Genomic DNA, 22,391 nt, shown 5'->3' on the forward strand with positions numbered 1-22,391 from the left:
TATAAGTTAAAATTATGATTTCTTAAAATAGACACATTTACTATACATTTATTATTTAGAGGGAGCGCAGATACTCTTACTATAGTTATCTTACTCTTACATCTCTAAATTATAAGATTCAGTGTTATCTTGACTTAACACTGGCATTTGATGTAATTGTTATGGAAGTTTTTTTTTATTATTTTAAGAGAACTAGGTATAGATTAATAATGGATATATTATTACTTGGATCTTACATTAGATATTTATGTTCTCTAATAAAGTGTAACTTTCTGCAGGCTAAAATAAAGTTCACTCCATCCCCTTCCCCCTTTACACCATACCCTTCCCTCTTATTGGATGTACAGCGGAACAAATAATTAAAAGAAGAGATAGGAACCTAAATGACAATAATTTTTCCCCTGTCATAATATCCATTTATATTTTACATTAGATTAATAAAATATCTGGTAATCTTCATTCTAAAAATGGGAAATATCAAGAGTTTTAGCGGTCATCTAACCTTGCCTTCATTCTAAAAACTGCACATTCCATAAAAACTAAAAAAAGCAATGAAATGTAACGAGGAGCATTGAAAATTTATGTTTTCCTCTCCAATTACCAGAGGAGTGATATAATACTATAATATTTTCGTCAGTTCAAATCATAGATTAAATATTATATTATTTTAGATATGATAGTTCGGCTGGGAAAAAATATATATGGCAAAACGCATGCTTGGTAGGAAAGTTTTAGGTTTGAATTTGTCTATGTTATGTGAATGTCAGTCAAATGACTACAGTTTTTTTTTTTTTTTTAATGAAAGTTGTTACGTTTAACATACACAAAATTTTTTGAAATACTGAAAGTACGTAAGTCTAACTTAACTACATTGAATTATCTATGTTTGAAAAGTTTTTATTTTATTTATTTGTATGAGTGTGTGTTTGTATTAGTGTGTGAGGAAAAAAAACAAATAAAATTGGCTCTTATCTAACCTTGGCCTCATATAAATAATCAGTTTTTAAACAATTTTTAACTTATTTTTAGTCTCGCAGATTCCCTATAGTTAGGGTAATAAAGTAAAACAATAGAGGGGGAAAGGGTTAAATATCTGTATGTACCTACTCCGTGGACCCTGTGCCGACTTTCTATTGGAGCTTTGAATATCAGCCAATAGCGTCAGAAATATTAACACAGCCAATTCGCTAGAAAAGGAGCAGAAAGCAATTTGATATCAGACGAAAAAGGTCCCCGACAATAGATCCAGGTAGTTATCTGGATTATATATCTGTATTTATACATTAATTGTTACATGTCTGACTGTATTTGTGAAGATATGTGTAGTGTGTACCTAATACATTCTTTTATAAAAGTAACATGATGTCTGTCTGTGTAGCTTAAGATCTCTCTAACAGCTGGACAAATGTATTCTCCTTTTACAGGTTAAGGAAATTTTACAAATATTTTGGGGGACGTTACCTCTCACCTTAGTTCAAATTTTGAACTATCTCATTTTAAAACATTAATGTTAGAGGGTGTCCCTATAGGCTTCAAGTGGCTATGCTGTTAATACATATGCATACAAAACACGAACGCTAGCCAAATTAACACACTAAAACAATTTACATTATAGAAAAGGGGTAAGTAGTTCTCCTATTCTTTCCTGATAAAAATGTAAATGTTAAGTAACTGTAGAGTAGCTTTGCTACAAACTATTTCTCTTTAAAAACTGTGTTTTGCTCCCATTGATTGGAATCTAGTTAATGGTTTGTAACAGAGAGATTATTTTGCCCTTGGAAAAGTGCAACTCACTTCTCATCCTGGGAAAGTCTCAAGTATTTTCATAAAAAATCTTAATATAAAAGTAACAGAAAGTGCGTATGTCTGTCTGTAACGAAGGATCTCACCAACCGCTGAACCAATATGGTTCTCCTTTATTTTGCCCTTGGAAAAGTGCAACTCACTTCTCATCCTGGGATAGTTACAAATATTCTCATGAAAACAAGAAAAATCTTAATATAAAAGTAAACAGGATATGTATCTGTCTGTAACGAAGGATCTCGCCAACCACTGAACCAATATGGTTCTCCTTGATTTTGCCCCTTGGAAAGGGGAACTCACATCTCATCCTGGGACAGATACAAGTATTCCTGTAAAAACAAGAACAAATTTGATATAAAAGTAACAGAATGTAAGTGTGTGTGCCTTTTTGTGTCGAAGGATTTTGCCAACCGCTGAACCGATATGGTTCTCCTTTATTTTATTAAAAGTGCAACTCACTTCTCATCCTGGGACAGATACAAGTATTCTCATAAAAACAAGAACAAATTTAATATAAAAGTAACAGAATCTTTGGGTGTGTGTCTGTCTGTACCGAAGGATTTCGCCAACCGCTGAACATATATGGTTCTCCTTCATTTTGTCCTTGAAAATTGCAACTCACTTCTCATCCTGGGACAGTTACATGTATTCTTGTAAAAACAAGAACAATCTTAATATAAAAGTAAGAGAATGTGTTTGTGTCTGTCTGTAACAAAGGTTCTCGCCAACCGCTGAACCGATATGGTTCTCCTTTATTTTGCCCTTTGTATAGTGCAACTCACATCTCATCCTGGGACAGTTACATGTATTCTTGTGAAAACAAGAACAAACTTAATATAAAAGTAAACAGGATATGTATCTGTCTGTAACGAAGGATCTCGCCAACCACTGAACCAATACGGTTCTCCTTTATTTTGCCCTTGGAAAAGTGCAACTCACTTCTCATCCAACAAATTTGATATAAAAGTAACAGGATAGTGTGTGTATGTGTACCTGTCTGTATCAAATGATTTTGCTTTGTGTGTGCCCTGTATGTACCACAGGATTTTGCCAACAGAACCAATATGTTTCTCCTTTATTTTACCCTTGGAAAAGTCCAACTCACTTCTTATCTTCCTTAGATCCTTCTGCAGATTATGCCTATTACAATATTTTTAAGAATTTGTGTTATAGAAACTAATTATTTTATAAGTTTATTCATTGAAAAGTTCTCTAAGACAGGGATCTAAAGGGTTGATATAATGGCCTATAAATTGACGAACATCTCTAATGATGATACACAAAATTACCCCTTCTGTAGATTACAATTAATGGTTGAAACGTTTTGATACTCAATTTAATGAACCAACTAATCAAAATTAAATAAAAGCTCCAAAAGCCAACGCATAAGAAACATTATTATAAATTTTGGGGTCTAGTGTAAAAAAAAGCCGAATGTCCCCTCCCTCCCTGTATCTAAAATGCAATTCTGTATGGTTTCCAAAATTATGAGGTCAATCTAATTGGGATTAAATCCTAGCTAGAGTTGGCATTCAACAACTATTTTTCTTTTTATTAGGTCAACAAATGACACAATTTAAGTTGAAAATTATTATATTAGGCAAAAAGTATATACTTATTTATATTATTCACAGTAAGAATAGTTATTTGTCGCATCGTATTATAGATACCTCTCCGCAGATATTAAAATGAAATTGTAAGATTAAAATCATTTTGTTAACTCCGAAGGCCCGGTATAACAAAATTTTATGATTTTTATTTCAATGTTCTGGAAAAATGTCTTTAATTTGGTTGCTATACGTGATTTTTCAGTATGGATAAAACCGGTTCTAGTCAAACGGATATTACTCGGTTTTGAAGCCACACTGAAAAATCTATTTTACCTTAAACTTTTATACCAGACAAATCCTTATCCTTTAGAATTGTTTTTAAACGTAGCTGTTTCTATATCAAATGGAACTTTATGAAGAATGAAAAAAACTGGAGGCAAATTGTTTTTCTTTGAATTAAATATGTCTGTCTGATTATTTTGATAAATATTAATCCAGACTATTTCAAATTGTAATAATTTCTTATATTCCAGAGGTTAATTGAAAAAGGTGAAGATGGTTGAGTACTAATATCTTATCCATACTTCTATAAATCATGAATATATACTATTGAATATGGTTAACTAATTAAAATCAGGGAGGGGTAGGAAAATTGGGCTGTTTATTACACTAGTCCCCAAAGTCTTTTAATAAAGTTTTCTTATTCGTTGGCTTAACATCTTTGGGGACTTTTATTGAATTTTGATTTGTAATTTAATTGTAATCTACGGATGGGTTAATTTTGTGGATCTGCCAATTTATCTGCCAGTGTCTTATCCCTTCAGATCCATGAATTAAAATCAAGTATAATAAGAAAAAAAGTACACAAGGACGATTAGGTCCAATAGCAGTAAAGTTGTTTTTCTTTTTCTTTTTTCTTCCCTAGACCAATACTTACATACAGACAGACAAATATCTTGTCTTGTAACTATAGTTTTAAGGATTATTCTATTCAAGCTATTATGTTTTAAAAACATTTCAAATCAAAAGTAATTATTTTTGTCAATTATTAACTTACCCAAATTATCATTTAACAATTTAACCTTTAATTAAGGGAGGGGATATTGGACATTGGTCTGTAAATTAAACTCGTTCCCTAAGTTTTATACACATATTTGCCTTTTAAACTTTTGCTTCAAAAGTTATAGATCCACTCAACATTAGACTTCTTTATCAAACTAAAATCTTTGTACAGGCCATTTATATACTTTAGAAACTAAAGTTTTCATTCTCAATAAACTTTCCAACCAATAATTTTAATCAACAGAGGGGGAACTTTATTAATCTTAATTGAGTCTATATCAATTAAATCATCTATTGTCTTATCCATTAAAAGACATGCCTTAGTTATAGCACTGCTGCGCTGTTTAACAACGAGGGTTAGGTTGCCCTTGCGGTTGAACCGATTGATCTTTTAGTTACATCAAATAAATCATTGTAATAAGATTTCTAAGTAGCGCTGCTACTCTATTTGTAAAGATTGATCATTTAAGTTAGATACTTCATAAAATATTTTATATTGTTATTCTAACCTTAAATGTTTAATGAATATTCAGAAATTTTAAGAAAATTAAATAATCATATTTTAGGTATGGCTTCTAAACCGACTTATATCCGCTGGATCAAAACCAGTTCTCAGCCATACTGAATAATCTTGTAGAGTATCGTGTTAAAGACAATATTTCACGAATATAAAAATAAGAATTATAAAATTAAAACTTTACAATTTTAATATCCGCGGAAAGCTGTCTATAAAACGATACAATAAAAACTTTTACATATTCAGATTTTGTTTGATTGGATGAGGTGTAAACATTTTTCCTTGTTATTGATTATAAAATATCTATTTAAAATGTAAAGGTGTGTCTTTTGATTGACAAAGTAATAATTTCAGTGATATGCCAATGAAAATTAAATAGATAATCCCCCAAATTTTGAAAACTTTGAAATCTTTGCTCGGTGATATCGGTAACTACAGAGTTCCTTATTTGATGAAAAATTCTCTCTTAGATTATTCCTTGTCTGTAGCGTAACTGCTCGTAGTTAGGGAGATGATGGGTCCGAATCTCGGCCATAACCCGTCATAATTAAAGACGTTTAAAGCTGTATCCATTGCTCCAATATTAGTTGCGCGATGTTAATGGTATGAGTAAAAGCAACGTCTAAGCCCAAAACATGTAAAAATCATTACCATGTGCAATTTGGACTTTTAGACAAAGGTCGTGCAATCAAGGGGCTGGTTTCTGTAATAGATAAGACGTTATTGCTTTGGGCCCTAAATTGTTATCAGAGGTATTGATCAGGTATTGTTATTGGGCATTGATGTCTTATTTTGAAGCTATGGTAACTCTTTAAATATTCCAAGAAATATGTTGCTTTTTTAGGTTTTTATCACAACATTTTTTCTATTACCTGAGCTGGATCTTTAAATCGTTTAGTGGGACGCTGAATCGGGGCGATCCAGTTCGGTGCACCTAGATATTATTAGATTTCAATCTTTTAATCGAAATGGAATGGGCGAATCAGCGCGCCCAGTGGCGCGGTACTGGTGCGGCAATGGCACTCAACGAGTAACATTGCCGTGCCAAACCGGGGTGAACTGGATCGCCCCGATTCAGCGCACCACTAAATGATTTAAAGATCCAGCTCTGAATTTTTGAAACGGTGATTCAAAAAACGATTCTGCTAAAATCAATCATAATGTATTTTGGTCATGTATTTGTCTGATTTGTCTGGCTTCGCTTCTATGAATGTTGTCATTTTATTGATAATTATTATTTAATTTGTCATGTAATTGCTTTCATCTGTTTAATTAATATAATATGTTTTAGTTTTATGCTTATTAAATTAATATACAATGTTATTCATTACAGAGGTTCGTTAGGTCAGTGGCGTGCACATACATTTGAAATGGGGGTAGGGAGTTGGGCAATAAAAGGCAGCCCTTATAGGTAAGTTTGGTGTTTTAGATGGTTGTAAACAACCCTCTTCCAAACCAAAAGCCACTTTTTTATATACCAAGCTTCGCAAAAGTGTAAATTAACAAAATATGTCAAAAAAGGACTTTTTAGTGCAAACAGACTTCCTATACCTTTTTAAAAGCGAAGCTTTTCTATAATTAGGGTCGGTCCGTCCGTCCGTAACGGATATGTCCGTACGTCCATTTTAAACATGATGATTTTTTTTACTTTTTTAACATCAAATTTTTATGTGATCTAATTATCCGATTGATCTGATTTTTGGTATATTGATTCCTGGGACAACAAAGTATAATGTAATAAACGAAGCAACTCTATAATCAAGTCCTAAAAATGTAAGTATGTCCATAAACATTATCCTGTATCAAGCAGTTTTTTAACAAATTTACTCACAAATTGCTTTGACTCTTATACATTTATATTAGGATTATTCAGTTCTGAAACTATACAAGTGTTAACGTCCGTTTGTCCTACCGTTTCAGTGCTTCGCTTTTATGGATGTTGTCATCCTTGTTAATTTATTATAGAGAAAATGAAAAAGACTCACACTAAATGTTATTTCATTAACAAAGCGCATTCTGTTGCAGCTCACGGAATAGGAATACAAATTTCAGAAAACTTAAAAATCTAATATTTCACCCCAGTAATAATATATATATTATTACTTTGATGTTACTTTCATGTTCTCTAATGAAGTGAATATTGCAGCGGCCTGAAATATCTATACCCACCATTTATTTCCATTGACTTTCGTCAATTCCCTTATCCCTTAAGATCCCTGAATGCAATATACAAATTTTGGCCCATTTGTCAAATTTGTCATTATCCATCCCTTCATCCCAAAATGCAATCACTCTATCTATCTCTCTCTCTCTCTCTCAAGGTTTCATATAATGCTCTTATGTCAGGGTCAGATATATGTAGAAAACCAATCAATGATAAATAATTAGGCTACTGATAGATATTTTATCAGAGCTCGGCAGCCTTGCGTCTGTCGCAAAGAAATCTCATATTTAAACTCGTTTGGATGCTTTGCAAATTTTGTTTGAAAAGAGAGATTGTCACATTAGTTTCTGAGGCTTGCGGGCGACTCACGCGCGGCTGCCGAGTCCTGTATTTTAACTCGCAAAGGAAATATTCAAAAGAAAATGTTTATATCTTTGGCAGATAGGCATACCTTATTTCAGAATGAATCAAATCTATAATTTGTTTGTATTTCAAATACTTTCAATTTATGCAGAAGCCGAATTGTTCTTGTATTGTATGATTCCATTATGTATTGAATACAATAAATTGTTACACTAAAAATTATATATGAAGCTGTGCTTTTCTTGGGAGCTTCTTTTTGGCAATCATTCGGTGCTTATTTTTCGCGAATTTATTATTAAATGAATTCCAAACCATTAATTTTTATTGCAAGGTCAAATAGATAAATAAATCCAATATTTGTACGGTAAACAAGGATGACAACATCCATAAGTGGCGAAGCAATAAAACCTCATAAAAGGACAAACATACCAAATAAATTACAGAGAAGATATTCAGTTGATAAAGTGGCAAGAATTCTTAGAAATCACGAAACCTTTCTAAAATATCAATAAAATATATTTTCAATGTTTTTTATGCATGATCGTCAGACTGACGAACAAAGTAAGTTATACACTTGATGTTCATTGATACAGGGAATCTTTACCAAAAAAATCAGCTGTCTATCTTCAATTGCAGCCTAGGAAATCACATTTTCCCCATAGCGTCACGGTCGGACTGACGGACAGACAAGTGAATTATATAGTACCTTCGCTACTAAAAAGACCCAATAGACCAACCATAACATTGTCAAAAGCCGCCCAGCTTACAACATGCTAATAAAGATTTAAGAGATTTAGAGTATCTTCACTACTAGACTTAACAAGGATGTCAACATTTATCGCATCATATTATAGACAACTTTCCGCGGATATAAAATGAAAAAATATAAGATTAAAACCAGTTTTGTTAGACCCGAGGCACCGAAGGACCGAAATAAAAAAAATTGGTGTTAATACTTAACAATTTTTTCATCTTAATATTCGTGGAAAATTGTCTGTAATACAAATATGATCGGTTCGAAGCCATATTGGAAAAGTAAATTGCCGTACCTAAAAAGACACATACATGTTCTAGTAGCTACGCTGAAAAAAAGAGATTTTATATTTATTTGATTACCATTACTTGCCAATATATGATTTCATGTTTACAGAGATAGGTCAAGGGAAGATCAATCAATCTTCTATCATATGTTGTTTTGGATACTTTGCTCTTTGCAATTTGATAATATTTAGGGAAAAACGATTAAGTTGAAATTTATTTCATCTTCCATCGTCTTTTCCCTCCCTGATATGATTGCAATTATACAAATAGAAATAGATTTGATCAGTGATAGGTAGCTGAGTAATTTCCCTTCAACTGAGAGAGAACCTAAAACAAACTTTATAAATTCCATGTTCTTTAATGCAGCTTATCCCATCAACGAAATTAATTCGAAAGAAATCACGAAATCTATACTTAAAGGAAGCCTGCAAGAAATACCACGCTTTAACTGCTGAAAGACTGCCAGAGGTAGACCCAATACCTTAAATTTGAAGCCTTCAGCTTCTATAACAAAAAAGTTCTAGGCATTTTAAAATGACATTTTATGTACAATGAAAATTTGAAAGAATTTTAATGCTAATGTTAGAAATTTTGAAATTAAACTACGTGGTCTAGAAACAAAATTATAAGCTTATTTTTGTCATAAATTTAGATTGCCAGTAACTAATTATATTTTTACAATAAAAATACCCATTTTTATAGTCAAAATCATTAAAAAAAATTAAGTTTAACTTGCATTGAACCGAATGTACTGTAGCCAATCAGAAGGCTGAATCAGCTAAGCAACCAATCACAGCTGAGCTTGTATTAGTTTACCCCTTTGTTTCCGCTATGATTTTCGTTTACAAATGCAATTTAAATCGAATATTTTTCATAGATTTTGACTATGAAATTGGTGTATTTATTATAAAAATATAATCAGTTACAGGCAATCTAAGTTTCTGACAAAGATAAGGTTACAATTTTGTGTCTAGGCGACGTAATTTAATATTGTTTTTTCTTTTATGAGCATTGGAAATCTTTCAAAATATTTATTGTACATAAAATGCCTAGAACTTTTTTGTTATTGAAGCTGAAGGCTTTAAATTTTGGGTATTGGGTCTACTTGTGTCAGTCTTTCAGCAGTTAAAGCGTGGTATTTCTTGCAGGCGTCCTTTAATTTGGGGGCCAACACTTAGTGAAATTGACGACCTTTACATTTTCCACCGAATATTATTTTAGATTTGTTTCTCTTGTTGGTTATACCTTATTCCTAAAGAAGTTGTATCAACTTTTTTGCTTTTTATTTAAGATAGCTAGCCGGTTCTTTCAGTAAGTAGTAGATGTAAAATTTTTCATAGAATTCAGATATGCAATCGGTTTTTTTGTAGACCTCTTATTTTTTAAGTAATTTAAGTTTTTTAAAAAAATAATTAAGTCGGTTTTAAGGTACTAAAACGCAACAAAAGAAAAGAAGAAAATAGCCAGTATGAACAAAAATAGTAAGATCTTTAATTTGACACCTTACTTTTAAAATTCTGTTGAGTAATTGTTGAAAAAATCTATTTTTTTAACCTCGGTTTAATCAAAACATTAAACCTAAATATTTTCTCATCCAGACATAAAAAATATGGGTTCATATATACCATTAGAATGAGAAAAATAATACGAATACATTCTAAGCAAAATTGAAAAAGTTTAAAAAAATTGTAATAAAAAATAGAAAAAATAAAAAGTTTATTTTAAGAATTGTAACTACTAAACTAGCCAATCACAAATCGCAAAAATTGACGAATCGGGAAGCTTAAACTATAAAATTAACCTATAGAATTGCCAGAAAAAAAGGAGAACGTTCATACAATATATACAATAGATACTACAATAAATATAGTGATATTAAAGAACATGTAAAGAATGAAAATTATGAACAAATATGCATCAGTCTGGGCAAGTTCCCAGTTGAGGAGTGAGATTCTACCCCATCTGAAAAAATAAACCCCCCCCCCCCCGCCATCTATCAAATTAAACCCCCCCCCCCGGCATCATGAAATTTTTACCCCATCTTATGATTTTGTCCCCATCATGTTAATTTATCCCCATCTTCATATTTTGTACCTCTCCAAGAGAAACAAAATAATGTCAGAGAAGGGATAAATTATTGAACAGGGGACAAAAATGAAGGATGGGGTCTAAATAGGAACATGGGGCCAGGATTGGAAGGTGGGGTCTGATTTGACAGATGGGGGAATGATTGGCAGAAGGGGAAATAAAATCTGGGTAGGGGGGAGGGGAGAGTCTGGAGGGGTTTGCGAGGTGAGCCTCGCGCGAAAGAATTTATATTAGGGTAGCATAAGCTACCATACTCCACTGTAGTGAAGCTATGCCTTTCACTCTTCTATATTTTCCTATATTTTGAATAAAATTTGAAAATGCCTCTATTTATTTTTTTTATTTCTCTTTTAAGACTTTTTTTATACTAAATCACCAACATATTCTAATACTTTACTTTACCTAATATTTTAAGATAAAAATTTGGCTCCATTGAAGAAAAAAAACAATAGTTTGTTTGAAATAGGAACATCTAGTGGCAAATTATTGAACTACATAATATACATTTTTCTGGATGTCAACAAACATGATGATTGGTTGAAAAACACAGATGGGGTAGCAAACAATGCTATGATATTAAAATTGAAGCAAGGGGTTAAAACTCACACATGGTGGTCAAAAAATTAATATGGGGTCATTTTTTCATGATGGGGGTAGTTTCAAGTGCTTATATCTGGAGAACCATAAGAGATAGAGGCCTAGTTGCTTGACTGTGGTAACTCAGATTTACATAAGGAAGCCATTTGTGCACATGGGGGACCAAAACATGATATGGGGTATTTTTTTCATGATGGGGGTAGTTTCAAGTGCTTATATCTGGAGAACCGTAAGAGATAGAGGCCTAGTTGCTTGACTGTGGTAACTCAGATTTAAATAAGGAAGCCATTTATGCACATGGGGGACCAAAATATGATATGGGGTATTTTTTTCATGATGGGGGTAGTTTCAAGTGCTTATATCTGGAGAACCGTAAGAGATAGAGGCCTAGTTGCTTGACTGTGGTAACTCAGATTTACATAAGGAAGCCATTTATGCACATGGGGAACCAAAATATGATATGGGGTATTTTTTTCATGATGGGGGTAGTTTCAAGTGCTTATATCTGGAGAACCGTAAGAGATAGAGGCCTAGTTGCTTGACTGTGGTAACTCAGATTTACATAAGGAAGCCATTTATGAACATGGGGGACCAAAATATGATATGGGGTATTTTTTTCATGATGGGGGTAATTTCAAGTGCTTATATCTGGAGAACCGTAAGAGATAGAGGCCTAGTTGCTTGACTGTGGTAACTCAGATTTACATAAGGAAGCCATTTATGTACATGGGGGACCAAAATTTGATATGGGGTATTTTTTCATGATTGGTGTAGTTTCAAGTGCTTATATCTGGAGAACGGTAAGAGATAGAGGCCTAGTTGCTTGACTGTGGTAACTCAGATTTACATAAGGAAGCCATTAATGAACATAGGGTACTAAAATTTGTTGGGGGTTTCTTTTTTCATGATGGTGGGTAAAAATTGAAAATAGGGGCCATTTGTTATGGTGGAGAGGGAATTAGGTTAAGTTAGGTTAGGTAATATTGAGGAGCCCTGCAAGGTTAGGGCCCCCCGGGGGCCCTAACCTTGCAGGGCTCCTCAATATTACCTAACCTGTGCAGGAGACCCTAACTCTGCAAGGCTACTCAATATTTCCTAATCCCTTCATGAACATAGGGTACCAAAATTTGATGGGGTTGTTTTTTTTCATGATGGTGGGTAAAAATTGAATATAGGGGCCATTTGTTATGGTGGAGAGGGAATTAGGTTAAGTTAGGTTAGGTAATATTGAGGAGCCCTGCAAGGTTAGGCCCCCCTGGGGGCCCTAACCTTGCAGGGCTCCTCAATATTACCTAACCTGTGCAGGAGACCCTAACTCTGCAGGGCTACTCAATCTTAAACTAACCTAACTTAATCTAACCAATTTTAAACTAACATGAACCAACTAAACCTAATCTAACCCATTTTAATCTAACCTAACCCATCTTAACCTAACCTAACAAACTTAACCTAACCTAACCCATTTTAACCTAACCTAACCCATCTTAACCTAACCAAACCCATATTAACCTAACCTAACCCATTTTAACCTAACCTAATTTCAACCCCCAACCCCATCATAAAAAATTGGCCCCTATATTCAATTTTTACCCACCATCATAGAAAAATGACCCCCATATTAATTTATGTACCCCCATGTGCATAAATGGCTTCCTTACTTTAATCTGAGTTACCACAGTCAAGCAACTAGGCCTCTATCTCTTACGGTTCTCCAGATATAAGCACTTGTAAGTACCCCCATCATGAAAAAAATACCCCATATCAAATTTTGGTCACCCATGTGCATAAATGGCTTCCTTATGTAAATCTGAGTTACCACAGTCAAGCAACTAGGCCTCTATCTCTTACTGTTCTCCAGATATAAGCACTTGAAACTACCCCCATCATGAAAAAAATACCCCATATCATATTTTGGTCCCCCATGTTCATAAATGGCTTCCTTATGTAAATCTGAGTTACCACAGTCAAGCAACTAGGCCTCTATCTCTTACAGTTCTCCAGATATAAGCACTTGAAACTACCCCATCATGAAAAAAATACCCCATATCATGTTTTGGTCCCCCATGTGCACAAATGGCTTCCTTATGTAAATCTGAGTTACCACAGTCAAGCAACTAGGCCTCTATCTCTTACGGTTCTCAAGATATAAGCACTTGAAACTACCCCCATCATGAAAAAAATACCCCATATCATGTTTTGGTCCCCCATGTGCATAAATGGCTTCCTTGTGTAAATCTGAGTTACCACAGTCAAGCAACTAGGCCTCTATCTCTTACGGTTCTCAAGATATAAGCACTTGAAACTACCCCCATCATGAAAAAAATACCCCATATCATATTTTGGTCCCTCATGTGCATAAATGGCTTCCTTATTTAAATCTGAGTTACCACAGTCAAGCAACTAGGCCTCTATCTCTTACGGTTCACCAGATATAAGCACTCAAACCTACCCCATCATGAAAAAAATACCCCATATCAAATTTTGAGACCCCATCATGAAAAAAATACCCCATCCCAAATTTTGACACCCCATGTGCATAAATGGCTTTCTTATGTAAATCTGAGTTACCACAGTCAAGCAACTAGGCCTCTATCTCTTACGGTTCTCCAGATATAAGCACTTGAAGCTACCCCATCATGAAAAAATGACCCCATATTAATTTTTGGACCTCCATGTGTGATTTTTGTTCCCCATATTTTATATACTTACCCCATATGTAATATTTTACCCCTATAACTCATAGTTTATTACCACCAAGCTTTGTTTTAAACATTGAAAATTACAGGGACCAAAATTTAAGATGGGGTACAAAATCAAATGATGCCGGGGGGGGGGGGTTTATCTTGACAGATGGTGGGGGGGGGGGTTTATTTTTTCGTATGGGGTAGAATCTCACTCCTCAACTGGGATGGTGCCATCAGTCTGTTTATAAACTTCAAAACAATGCCGTTAAAAATACATTATTGTTTCTTGTGTTTAAAAAATATCTGCTACATTGCATTGTCTTTTGTTTAGGTTTGGTTCAGGTTTGGTTCAAGCTAACCCTTTAAAGCCGAAAATTATGATTTTTAAAATAAACTTATTTTTTTATTATAGTTTTATAAAACTTTTTCAATTTTGCTTAGAATAGATTCGTAATATTTTTCTGATTCTAAAGGTATATATGAACCCATGTTTTTTATGTCTGTTTGAGAAAATATTTAGGTCTAAAGTTTTTATTAAACCAAGGTTAAAAAAATAGATTTTTTCAACAATTACTCAACTTAATTTTAAAAGTAAGGTGTCAAATTAAAGATCTTACTATTTTTGTTCATACTGGCCATTTTCTTCTTTTATTTTGTTGCGTTTTAGTACCTTAAAACCGACTTAATTATTTTTTTAAAAAACTTAAATTACTTAAAAAATAAGAGGTCTACAAAAAAAACGATTGCATATCTGAATTCTATGAAAAATTTTACATCTACTACTTACTGAAAGAACCGGCTAGCTATCTTAAATAAAAAGCAAAAAAGTTGATACAACTTCTTTGATGCGTTTTTTAGATTTAAGTTAGGCTAAGTAAAGGTTAGGAAACAAGTTCTCTAACTTGTTGGCCTAAAAATGTAGAGTTTCTAATCCAACCCACCTTACTGAGGTTTATAGATTTTTTGTAGATAGATAGACAAATATCCCACTACTATGATTATTAAACATTACGAGGGTGGGAGAGGTCATTAGGCTTTTTATTACACCATTCCTCAAGATTTTATAATAACGTTGTATTGTTCGTTGGCTCTACAACTTTTGGGACTTCTAATTAATTTTGATTGTTTAGTTCAATAGGTATCCAAACGTTTCAACCATTAATTGCAATCTACAGACGGGGTAATTTAGTGTATCCTCATTGGGGATTTACATCAAGTTATCGGCCATTGTCTTATCCCTTTAGTTCCCTGAATATTACACCATCCCAAAAATAAAATATAAATCTAGTTTTAACAAGAAAATTCAAATATGCTTTTTATCAGGGATACAGAGGAGGACAATGTACTATAAATTAATATTTTTACCAAATTCTGCCTTTGTCCAATATATTCTGTGGCCTTGGAAGATTTTAGTTATTGAAGAGAAGTGGAAGAATAAATTTTTATTGCCCTTTCCTTCCCTTACTTCTTACATAATGTATTCAAATGTTTTCTGTGAATAAAAATGGTTAGAATATAAATGGAGAAAACGTCGCTTTTTTTATAACACGCAACTACTCAGTAATTTTGATTGTCCGTCCATAAAGCTTATAATACTTTAGTAACTGTCTGTTGAACTACAACAGACAGTTACTAATTGTCTGAAATGTTTACTTTGATTGTATAACAGTTTACTGCCTTTTATTCAATACAAATTATCTTATTCTTAATTAAAAGATAAAAGTGCTCTAAACTTTAATTATGTTCTTTAGTCTTTTAATGTAATAACCATAGCATTTTAACTATTTCCTTTACCAAAAGATAATGCCTTGCAACAATTAAAACTGTAACTGTATAAAAAATAAAAATTCAGCAAAAATGAAAATACTTTATCCACTCATATTATATTCATACTGCGAACAATGTGCAAAATTTTCGCACAGACTGCACGAAGCATAAAACCGCAAAGCTGCAAATCATGCCCTCCCCCCCCCAGCTTTTCCTCATGGATAAAGGGATAAAGGAATTATGTGAAGAATTTTTTTTGGCATTTTTTCATGTGTAAAAACTTCTTGCACAGACTGTAACACATTTAAAAAGTTTCCTACTGATGCTATGTAAAATTACAGAATAACAATAATTACCATGACCATGCACAAATCAAAAACAAAAAACTATTTCCAGATACCAATGGCTGGTACTATTATAGAAAAATAACCCCTTTTGAAATTGCCCGTGCCATTGACCCTTATCCAATAATTTTTCATTTTGATATACAAGACAAAATAATAGGATGTTATCATAGTTGTTATCGCCTCCTATTATAGACAGCATTCCGCGGATATTAATTTATTAAAGTGAAAAATTATAAGATTGAAACCAGTTTTTTCTAATTCTATAAAACGATGCTATACATCATTTTTCAGTAGAACCGGTTCTGATCTAGCGGATTTTAATTGGGTTGGAAGCTATACTGGAAATAAATAATTCAGAATATTTTCCCATTATTCCTGATCAACACACACAAAAAAATGATTTAAAAATCATTCAGCACACAAAAATCACTTTAAAATTAAATTTATTTTGATTTTAATTTTCTCTGTGGGATGTTATATGGTTTTCAAAATTAGAACAAGGATGACAACATCCATAAAAGCGAAGCACTGAAACGGTAGGACAAACGGACATTAACACTTGTATAGTGTCTGAACTGAATAATCAGAATATAAAAGTATAAGAGTCAAAGCAAAAGTGTAAGTAAATTTTTTGCAAAACTGCTTGATACAGGATAATGTTTATGGATGGACATACTTACATTTTTAGGACTTGATTATAGAGTTGCTTTGCTTAAAAAATTGTTCTTTGTTGTCCCAGGAATCAATATACCAAAAATCAGATCAAACGGATAATTAGATCACATAAAAATTTGTTGTTAAAAAAGTAGAAAAATCAACATGTTTAAAATGGACGTACGGACATTCTGGTAATGATTATAGAGTTGCTATGCTTTCTAAATCGTATCTAACTACTACAGGAATCACCATGCAAAGTTTGAAATCGATAGGACAATTCTAGCATGCCTAAATTAACGAATAAAAGCTATCTATCTCGGACGGACGGACCGACCCTAATTATAGAAAAGCTTCGCTTTTAAAAATAGAAAAGGCTTTTGATTCTTAATGTACTTTAAAAACCCATTGATTGCACGACCGTTGACTGAATATTTTAAAATGTTCCATGTACTATTCTATTCATATCAAGTATTTGTCATAATAACAGTAGGTACAAATAACATTTAAAGACTTCAATATAAAAAATGAAATAGCCTAAAACCATCCCGAGACTTAAACGGAAAACTCAATTGGTTTACTAGTTTTTTTCGAAATTCTAAGATTCAGGCAAAAAAACTTCAGTACTTCAGTACAATAGACACAGTGTTTCGCTCTTTTAGGGCTCATCAGTAGGGCTCCATTCATCAGAGTTAATTTTGCATGTGTTAAACTAGGAACCCTTAGATTATCAGGCCAACAAGCTACCCATTGCGCCATTAACCCATGCTGAGTAAGGAATGAAAAATTAGACAGAGAGCTCAACAAACTCTTGTTTGCTTTAGTTACAAAATTATTGTATCAATCAGAAAAAGCATAATTACCATTTTCTTTCTTCAATTTCGATAGATATTCTAAATTATTGCAAATAGATTATTGTCCCATACAATGATTTTAGAGTTCTGCTTCTATGAAAATTATATTACTTGTTCTGCTTTAAAATTCTGAAAATTCATTTAAAATAAAATTTTGTAATTTGATGATGTAAAAAGTGTAAAAAGCTAAATATCCTTGCAATCAGGGTGGAAGGGGATACTTTATTACTATAGTCCCAAAAGTTTTATGATAATGATTTCCTATTCGTTGTCTTAACAACGTTGGGGACTTTTATTAGATTTTGATTCCTTAGTTTATTAGGTTGAGTGTTCAAATGTTTTAACCACTAATTATAATCTATAGAAAGGGTAATTTCGTGTTTCATCATTTGAGATGTAGATCAATTTATTGGCCATTATCTTATCCCTTTAGATCGCTGCCTTGCAAGTCAATTCTAGTCAATTTTCATCAACACCCATATTTGGCAGATTTTTACCAGAAAATTTTTATATTGGATCTTTCTAGGATTTTTTTCTTAGGGGCACTTGATGTGGGGGGTTAGAGAAGTCGAACCCTCCCTTAAAAAATTATAATTTTAGCTTTATAAAGAAAAATTAAAATAAAGTTGTTTTTTTTTTTTGGGGGGGGGGGATGGGGATTATTTGTTTAGGAGCGATTTATCTACAGAGGGTGGAGGTACTCTCCTCTAAAATGATTATAAATCTTTACAGGACCTATGTACTGTAAGGAGAACCAAATCGGTTCAGCGATTAGCGAGATCTTTCGGTACAGACAGACACACATCTTGATATTATATAAGGATGTGCCACTTAGGGCTAGACATGGGGATCCCCCCTCCATCTTTTTCGATATATTTTTTAAGAAAAGGGGCGAGGGATTAGTTCTCACCCTAGATTCAGATATCTAGAATTTTGCCAAAAATTTGCACAAACATAAAGGTTGCAATTATTGCATTCACCTCTTGATCCTATTCTGTTCTGCTTGTCTCTGGACATATCATACCAGGGAGATAGGGATAGGTCAGACTATTCTGTTCTGCTTGTCCTTGGACATATCATACCAGGGAGGTAGGGATAGGTCAGACTATTCTGTTCTGCTTGTCTCTGGACATATCATACCAGGGAGGTAGGGATAGGTCAGACTATTCTGTTCTCCTTGTCTCTGGACATATCATACCAGGGAGGTAGGGATAGGTCAGACTATTCTGTTCTGCTTGTCTCTGGACATATCATACCAGGGAGGTAGGTATAAGTAGACTATTCTGTTCTGCTTGTCTCTGGACATATCATACCAGGGAGGTAGGGATAGTTTATACTATTCTGTTCTCCTTGTCTCTGGACATATCATACCAGGGGGGTAGGGATAGGTCAGACTATTCTGTTTTACTTGTCTCTGGACATATCATACCAGGGAGGTAGGGATAGGTCAGACTATTCTGTTCTACTTGTCTCTGGACATATCATACCAGGGAGGTAGGGATAGGTCAGACTATTCTGTTCTGCTTGTCTCTGGACATATCATACCAGGGAGGTAGGGATAGGTCAGACTATTCTGTTCTGCTTGTCTCTGGTCATATCATACCAGGGAGGTAGGGATAAGTCAGACTATTCTGTTCTGCTTGTCTCTGGTCATATCATACCAGGGAGGTAGGTATAAGTAGACTATTCTGTTCTGCTTGTCTCTGGACATATCATACCAGGGAGGTAGGGATAGTTCATACTATTCTGTTCTCCTTGTCTCTGGACATATCATACCAGGGGGGTAGGGATAGGTCAGACTATTCTGTTTTACTTGTCTCTGGACATATCATACCAGGGAGGTAGGGATAGGTCAGACTATTCTGTTCTACTTGTCTCTGGACATATCATACCAGGGAGGTAGGGATAGGTCAGACTATTCTGTTCTGTTTGTCTCTGTACATCTCATACCAAGGAGGTAGGGATAGGTCAGACTATTCTGTTCTGCTTGTCTCTGGGCATATCATACCAGGGAGGTAGGGATAGGTCAGACTATTCTGTTCTGCTTGTCTCTGGACATATCATACCAGGGAGGTAGGGATAGGTCAGACTATTCTGTTCTGCTTGTCTCTGGACATATCATACCAGGGAGGTAGGAATAGGTCAGACTATTCTGTTCTGCTTGTCTCTGGACATATCATACCAGGGAGCTAGGAATAGGTCAGACTATTATGTTCTGCTTGTCTCTGGACATATCATACCAGGAAGGTAGGGATAGGTCAGACTACTTTGTTCTGCTTGTCTCTGGATATATCATACCAGGGAGGTAGGGATAGGTCAGACTATTCTTTTCTACTTGTCTCTGGATATATCATACCATTCGCCATGAATTAACACCTAATTTTTGGCGATAAACGTTGGAAAATCGGCCATTCAAGCAAAAGGTATCATGCGAGTTCGCCATCGATATCGTAGCAGAGTAGCACAAATTAAAAGAGCAAGAGCGAGAGAGAGAGATCATACCATTCCCGGCTTACTCTCTCTCACTCTCTCTCTCTAGCTCTTTTAATTTATGCTAATCTGCTACGATATCGATGGCGAACTCGCATGCTACCTTTTGCTCGAAGGCCGATTTTCCAACGTTTATGGCCAAAAAATTAGGTGGTAATTCATAAGCTACCATTTGAGATATCGAACAACGTACCATGCTACCTTATTTTAATAGTTTCGTTGGGCTACAAATAAAAATAAAAATTTAACTTTTTCTTTTTTAATTAGTAGTAGTTCTCAAATATGAGTTATGTAAGATAAAAGTAGTTTAAAACCAAAGAAAGGCATAAAATAATGGTTTACATTTAATTTACCCCAAAAATAAAGATTAAGAATATTTAAAGTACATTCAAGAGTGTTTTTTTGTCATATTTTTTATTTATAATTATTACCCCTCTTATAAAAATAATAAAAAAGCCATGGGAAAATATGAAAAATAATTTTTAATAAATGCATTATACCATAACTTTGATTTATTAGTAAATACAAATTAGAATTTTTAAAAATAAAGATAATTTTTACCAAATACAACACAGCTTTTATTGTCGTTGATTTTTTACATTTAATTTTGGCCTGGTCCAAAACTCATATAAATATTCAAATAACTACCTGGGTAATATGTAATTTTATGTTAAGGGGTGGTGGGGGGGGGGGGGGTCGACCACCTACTTGGGGAAGTTTTTTTTCTTTCTAGGCGCGATTTAGGAGGTTAGTAGTACCCATACCATTACCCAGGGAGGGGAAATTATTACACTAGTCCCCAAAGTTTTAAATTGCTGTTTTCTTATTCGTTTGATTAATAACTTTGAAGGACTTTTGCTGAATAATGATTGGTTAGGTAAACGTTTCAGCCACTGATTGTAATATACATAATTGGGGATGTACATTAATTTATAGAAAATTGTCTTATCCCTTTGGATTCCTGGGAATTTTTTGAAAGAGGGATTAAGATTATAGAAATGCTACACATCTTTAAAAAAAAAACTTTTGTTTAATGATGATAAATATTGTGGGAAAGTTATTGGTCCATGAGTTATTACACCATAAACTTTAAAAAAAACAAGGACAACAACATACATAAAAGCGATGCTCCAAAACAGTAGGACAAACGAATATTAACAGAACTGAAAAAGCAGAATTTAAATGTATAAGTCTAAACAAAATCGTAAGTATATTTGTTGCATAACTGCTTAAATATAAAATACTGCTTAAGGACGTACTGTGTGTGCCTTTTTTAGTATGAATCAGTATTCATAAAATCAGGTAAAAAGAATAATTATATCAAATAGAAAATTGTTGCCAAAATAATGAAAGATCCGTATGTCTTAAATGGACGTACAGTTTTTCTGATAATGATTGTACAGTTGCTAACTGTCAAGGAATTATTGAAAAGCTTTGCTTTAAAAAAGATTTACTAGAATTTACAGATTTTGAAATTTTAATTGGAAACAGGGTAAAGGAATATTTTATTCAAGGAGAATCTACTTTTACTCTACCTTTTTAGCATAAAGGCAGTCTCTGTTACCGTCATTGTTGAAAGGACCTTTACAAAGCTTCACTGTAAAGGAGATCCTCATCGGTCCAGCGGTAGCGAGATTTCAAGCTACCGACACATAGACATCCTGTTACTTTTAAATATGAATTAAAAAGTAGCTTCGCTACTATAAATGTATATATCAAGATCTGTCTGAAGTAATTGTATTTGTAATAGTAAAAGTAAAATCTTATTCACTGATTACAATTATTGCACTCAACTTAAACTAAAGGACAATCCACTTTTTAAAAATAATTTAATATTTTGGTGATTTAATAAGCTTACCCGAAAGGTGTAGTAGTTTGCGAGATACAAGTTAACGAGATTTTTACAAAGTAAACGTATGGGTAGTCTTTAAAACCATGTTCAAAACACTGACTATTAATATAGAGGTCGTCTGATTACTTTTTAAAACCTAGATCAATACACATACTGTACCATAACTCATTAGGTTGAAAACAATTGATTGTTTATTTTTTCCAGGGTTCAAAACATCGAATGTCCCTCTACTCCTTTAGTTGTAAAAATTAAATTCCTGTAGTGTCCTTCGACTTCTCATGTTAATAAAAAGCATCAAAACATGGACTTTCCTTTTGGTTTTATTAAACCAAGATGAAAATACAGACTATCCCATTGCTTCTTAGGTTGTAAAATGTCCGAATTTTTGTGGAAAACGTTTAAGGAAAGTAGTGTTCCTTGTAAAACTTGGTTTTTTTCCCCAACAAGATTAAAATAAGGACTTGATTCTTTAGTTTGTAAAAATTGGCTGACTAGTTTTCTAGACAAAGATGAAAAGACGGACTTCTCTTGACTCCTGACATCTCTTGACTCCTGAAG

The 22,391-nt window shown here is 33.4% G+C and overlaps 4 protein-coding genes across 4 annotated transcripts in view; all 4 read right to left on the reverse strand.

Annotated features, from left to right (window-relative positions):
- The window catches only part of LOC145312037 (uncharacterized), a 242,459-nt gene that overhangs the window by 74,430 nt on the left and 145,638 nt on the right, over window positions 1-22,391 (reverse strand). The gene's annotated exons all lie outside the window — the stretch shown is intronic.
- The window catches only part of ND-24 (NADH dehydrogenase ubiquinone), a 217,824-nt gene that overhangs the window by 49,800 nt on the left and 145,633 nt on the right, over window positions 1-22,391 (reverse strand). The window lies entirely within an intron of this gene.
- Ssrp (structure specific recognition protein) overlaps window positions 1-22,391 on the reverse strand; it is a 207,279-nt gene that overhangs the window by 39,255 nt on the left and 145,633 nt on the right. The gene's annotated exons all lie outside the window — the stretch shown is intronic.
- The window catches only part of LOC145312140 (tudor and KH domain-containing protein homolog), a 189,006-nt gene that overhangs the window by 20,984 nt on the left and 145,631 nt on the right, over window positions 1-22,391 (reverse strand). The gene's annotated exons all lie outside the window — the stretch shown is intronic.

Source organism: Acartia tonsa, chromosome 1, assembly GCF_053477335.1.
Source record: "Acartia tonsa isolate MP-2025a chromosome 1, ASM5347733v1, whole genome shotgun sequence".
Classification (NCBI taxonomy): Eukaryota; Metazoa; Arthropoda; class Copepoda; order Calanoida; family Acartiidae; genus Acartia; species Acartia tonsa.